We start from the raw sequence: 5808 nt of genomic DNA on the forward strand, positions 1-5808 counted from the left end.
TTGACTCTAATTTCCTTCTGGCAGCAGCTTTAAAAACTTATTTTAATCTTGGTTCCTTTCATGCTTCTTATACAATTTATTAATCAAAACAGACATTTTGTCATCTTAGATTATCACAAAAGTCCCAGCTCATTATTGGGATTATAGAAGAAAGTGGCTGGGGAATGTTGTAATTTGGCACATTGGCACTCTTCAAAATGTCTTTAGAAATTATGTAATTGTTTTATTAAACTTATCAATTTTCCCAAAATGCCTGCATAGCCAGATCATCTGGAAGGAGTTTTCCTTAAGTCGCTACATGTGTTCATATAGCATTTAAATCATTTCAACAAAGCTGCTTCTTCCTTTTTTTTTGTTTTTGCAAGTCCAGTGTGGACTAAATCTGACAGTGATCCATTCAAACCCTTTAAAGTTCACATCCTCAAAAACACTCAAAGGGATCTGTCAGAGATTCGTTTTTTTCCAACTCTGTAACATTTCCAACACGGTAAAGCAGGCTTGTGTTGCATTTAAAGTTCACAGGCTGAAAGATACAAGCAGAGAAAGGAAGAAAAATAAAACATGTTGCTGTATGTTCAGGCCTGTCCCTGCTTTGGTAAGTGAGGTCATGAGAGAGAGGTGAATTTGTGTCTTTCTTAAAGGACACATTCTTTTTTGCTTTTCCATCATCTAGTCCGTCTTTAAATCCAGACAGAATCACATGTTAAAGAGGCTGCTTTTAAGAGCTTTTAGGATGGAAAAAAGAAGAAAAACAACACTGTTGTTCTTTCTCAGCACTTTATGTCCTCTCTTCCTTCCCCCTCACTGTCTTGTGCAATCATTGGATTGGTGTTTTTTTTTTATGCATGCACACACTTTTATGCCTCATATTGGATTTTTTGATAAAAATAGAGTGAAAAATGAAAAGAATATTGCCAGCTAACAATTCTGACATGGGTATATTCAAATGTGCTCTGGTGAAGTGTTGCACAGAGAAATTAGGGCTGCACTGAGGTCAGCTCCAATACCGCAGGCCCAGAACAACATAAAAGGGGAACCAGCGCCCCATGCCTGATCCAGAGTCGGTTCATCAAATATTAATGCTGGATGTGGTATTCCTGGGAGCGTAGCCCGACCCGAATACAATTACAAGCAATAAACAGCAGTTCTGCTTTAATCACAAGAGCAACGTTTACATGATTAATGCAATAAACTCCAATCTCATATCGCTGTTATGAGCCCAAGCTGAGAACATAGTGCCAGCGCTGTGATTATGCACATGATTATGTTGATTTTTTTTGTTTTTTCCAATATTACCTCTTTTCATTTGCCTTTATCACGAACGCAATGATTTTTGGTGTCGGTGACAGGGAAAGTGCTGAAACTCTGCAAGCTTGCAGCTGAATTTGCTTTCCAAGTCACCCCATCTCTGCCTGTCACTCGTGTATCATTTCTGCAGAAAAATAAACAAATAACCAAAACAAGAACTTACTTGAGAATCTCTCTTTACAGGACACTGGTTTCTACATTTCCTCTGATCAGCCCCTATAAGATGATAAACAAAAAAAAAGACGTGATCAGAAGGTTTTACTAGAGAGTAGAAGTAGTAGAAGAAAGTCCGCTAAATGGAGATAACTATGGACGTTTTCAGAGCTTTGCTGAAATGTAAATAAAGAAAAGAAAAGAAAAAAGAATAATCAAAATAGTTTCAGACTGGAAAAAAGAAACATTTCTGATTAGGCAAACACACACCTGATTAGGTAAAATCAGTAAGCTGAGGAGGACAGCATCAGTGCGACTGGAGGAGTGAGAAACACTAAAGAGGCTCTTAACACTGATGGCTGACCTGACTGCTACTTGACTCACTGTGGCAGACCTCTGTAATAACCAGCCCACTCCACATTTCCACACACACACCATAATCTTTGGCTTTGACCAGCCCACACTGGAATATGTGATGACAAAATATGCCAATGGTTCATGGCTTCTGGAACACCACAAGTAGTTTCTGATCTACAGCCTCAATCAACATCCTTCAGAACCCTTACTGAACCATTGCATTTTGAAGCTGAAAATCTCACAACACAATGTTTCACTGGTAAAGGTAAAATTCAGAACATTTAAAGGGTAGGATTTGGTGAAAAGGTTACAAAATATCTTACCTACTGTAGATAGCTTTTTTAATGATCTCAGTTTGGTACAACACATCTGTGTTGGAGTTTTGAGTTATAACAAAAAGGCTCTATATTAGAGAAACCACAGAGCCTCTTCAAAGACAAATGGCTCAACACAGGAGTGCAAGCTCTTCAGGACAAGACTCAGCTGTGGACCTACACCTCATATTTTGGACAAAAAGCAGGCGGTTTGAGATGGGGGGGCCAAGGAAACCATTAATGTCAAACGAGTAAAGATAAACAGAGAGAGCTGGACAATGGAGCATCTCATGCAGCTTAAAGCTCAGAACTTCAGTCTCCAGTTCTGAACTGAGAGAGCTCCTTGGATGGGAAGTAAAATGTTGTATGTACTGTCAACTACAGTACAGAAAACCAGCTGTTATTTTATTTTTTAATTTAATTTATTTATTTATTTTTGAGAATTGGCCATGTTCTGGATGGCAGAATCTATAGAAACATCAAGGAGGATTATTGAATTTAAATAGTTAGAAGTTATACATCAGGCAAATTAGATCTTTAAACCTTTTGTGATTTGAATTGTCCAGGGTAGCCAACTAAGTCAGTGTGCTTTTAATAAAATTTTGCCCCCACAAAGTGTCAAATACATGACATTGATTTTTTTCCCCATGTACAGTATGTGCTTAAATGGTACATCAGTCTAATCAATCTCTCAAATCACCCAAAACCTGAAAAACAAGCAGGGCTTAGCAAATCTAAAGCGAAGTCAACTACATCCACACAATATGTTAGAATATTTAAGTTTTTGTGACACTGGGAGACATCTATATAATGTAGAACATAAATAATTTGGAAAGGAGGAAGAAATACTCTCACATGTCTGAACTGAACATATGGAACTAAACAGCCCTGTACAAATCAAAGGCAAACACCAAAGTGGACTGTGAGCTCATTACAATCTGTGAGGCATGTATTAAAAGAATGTATTGTAAACAAGGCTACAAAAAAGATCCCTTAGAAAAATAACTTAAATTAAAATACTTTTTACTGTAAATAAAAATCTTGGGGAAGCATCATTGCATGCATCTGTTAACTAAAAACACTGGGCTGGGTAAGACAACAGCCCTTTTTTGTATTTTTTATCCTGCTTATATGATGGTGCCAATAAATGTAGCAAAAACTTGGTTTGTCCACCACCAATAAATAGAAATAGTATATACCATTCTACATTAATGTCATGTGAGCTTATGAATGTAATAGGTTATATATTTCTTTAAAATATATAACTTGTTTTCCAAGTCATCCCATCCCTGCCCGACTACCATACAATATTTCTGAACATAAAATAAATTGTTTGACAAACTCCCCCTACACTACACTGATTTCAACATATTATTCTTAAAAACAAATGCTACTGATAGGCTCGCTGCTCTAATTAATCAAAGTCTGAAATAGTACTGCACAATTTAAGAAAAATATGTAATTGTAATATTGTTTATTCTTGTAGTACTGTTTATTCACAACTTGCAAAAAACCAAACATTTCCTTCACTCTTCTACCATGATGCGCATAGCACACACTGGTATTGTGGTATTGATAAATTTGATATTTTGTCTAGCCTGAGTTTAAAGTTAACCTTGAAATTTCACCCCATTTTCACTCTGAAATATGTTCCAACAATATTTGAAATTAGCACTAAAAGATTATCTTACATACTTTCGTTAAATCAAGCTGACCAACATGAGTAATGCACAATTTGCTTCATTAGATGTTGGATCTCTTTTCATTTAATTTCAAGTTGGACTTGGACTTTTGCACATCTTCAGTGTTTGAAGCCTCCTTGGACATAGACCATGAAGTTATCTGCAGATGTTTTTTAAAATGACATTATGAGCTTTGGTTCAATAGGAACACCATACATTGTTACACTTGCTTGTAATTTTACTGTCATAAAATCAAATAGACCCACAGTATTTTATTGTTAATTTATACTTTGGTCAACTATCCATGAGCATGTGATTATAGTACTACTAAAAAATGCAAGAGACATTGTCATAAGTTTTTGTAAGAGGAAATTTAGTTGTGTTAGTATAGAAAATATGAACAACTCAAATCAGAGCCCACCCCCCCAACCTTCTTGCTTTTTACCTTTGCTTTGGCTCGTTGATCAGCTTTGTTTCTCTGGGCTATATTTTTCTAAGGGTGTGTGTGAAGATTTGCGACCGAGTTCTTGTTCTGAGCACTGGCTCAATGCCTGGTCATAAATTTCTACTCTGACTTCAGTTCAGGCATGGATTTCTGCATGCAGCCCATCCTGCTGGTGATGAAAGAAAATCACAAAAATTCCTGCCCTGTAAACAAACCTAATGCTGGAAGTCACTTCTCACCCTCTGTGCCTTTTATGGCTATTTCTTTCTGAAGCTTAAAGATGACAAGCTGTCATGATGACATGGGATAATTAAGTGCTCTGAAAACGCTGGATAACAGGTGTAGCATACCACTGGGAGGATGTCAAATGTTGGGAGTGTTCCCAGTCTAGCCTTAAGGGAAGTGGGAGAGAATGATTTGACTGAGCTTGCATAACCCGTTTTAATGCATTGTTAGGTACTAATTTCAGAACTGGAAGTTTTGTAAAGTCTAATCCACTTTTTAAAAAATAATACCTGTACTTCATAATTTGTCTTGGAAACCATTTTATTTTTGACTGAAGCATCTAGTCATCATATACTTCAAAGTAGTCCATACTCCCAGCACACTCAAACAATAGGTCTGTATATAACAGTAAAAAATGTGTTTTGCAAAAGCCTCCAACATTTTTTTTTTATTAAAAGACCAAGAGAAACCAAAACAAAACATTCTCTATAATTTTCATCAGACCTTAAGCATTGTTGCAGTCAATGATACATTTTTTTTATGGTTTGTGAGATTATTTCATAAACAATACATTTGATGTCTAGAGTTGTCAGGCAAATCCTATATCACCAGTGACAGAGCTGTCCCAAATATAATTTGGAATTGTAGTGGTAGGGCAAATGGGTTGGGTTATCTCATCCTTCAATTTTTTTTTAAATTAGTGGCAAATTTCCAAAATAGAGGTAAGAGAGCACAAATGAAATGTTTTCTTCAAAATGAAACTTTAATGTCACAACTTGTCTTTTAGCAATACACAACTTCTTGTCACACGTATCCTAATGTATGGCTTGATTTATTCTGATATATTACATTTTGAGATATTGTTGACAATTATTAAGCATAAAAATTGTATGCTGATGTTAGATAATGAATAATATGCCATATATAAGCATAAAGACATGTGTTGGTCTATGTAAAGCTGCATCAACAACAGATGGAATATAATGAAATTATATAAGCTTAACAAAATATAATTTCATTGATTTTTTTTTTTTTAAATCTAAACCAAAGTCCACCTAAAACCTCAGTGTTAGCCCAGCCCAAGAATTTCTAGTATCCCTTTTAATTTTAAGGGTTGGGGATTAAAATTTGTAATGGGATAAACAAGGCGAGTGCGGGCGAGTGTTCCCTCGCCCGGACGTGGGTCACCGGGGCCCCACTCTGGAGCCAGGCCTGGAGGTGGGGCACGTTGGCGAGCGCCTGGTGGCCGGGCTTTCACCCATGGAGCCCGGCCAGGCACAGCCCGAAGAGGATACGTGGGTCCCCCTTCCCATGGGCTCACCAC

General features: G+C 36.8%; 1 long non-coding RNA gene across 1 annotated transcript in view; it reads right to left on the minus strand.

Annotated features, from left to right (window-relative positions):
* Positions 1 to 1470: 1470 nt before the first annotated feature.
* The window catches only part of LOC119617927, a 75397-nt gene continuing 71059 nt past the window's right edge, over positions 1471 to 5808 (minus strand). The window contains exon 3 of the long non-coding RNA XR_005234389.1: positions 1471 to 1524. This is a non-coding gene — a long non-coding RNA (uncharacterized LOC119617927). The remainder of the gene's footprint in view (positions 1525 to 5808) is intronic.

The sequence above is a fragment of the Kryptolebias marmoratus genome, linkage group LG18 (assembly GCF_001649575.2).
Source record: "Kryptolebias marmoratus isolate JLee-2015 linkage group LG18, ASM164957v2, whole genome shotgun sequence".
Classification (NCBI taxonomy): Eukaryota; Metazoa; Chordata; class Actinopteri; order Cyprinodontiformes; family Rivulidae; genus Kryptolebias; species Kryptolebias marmoratus.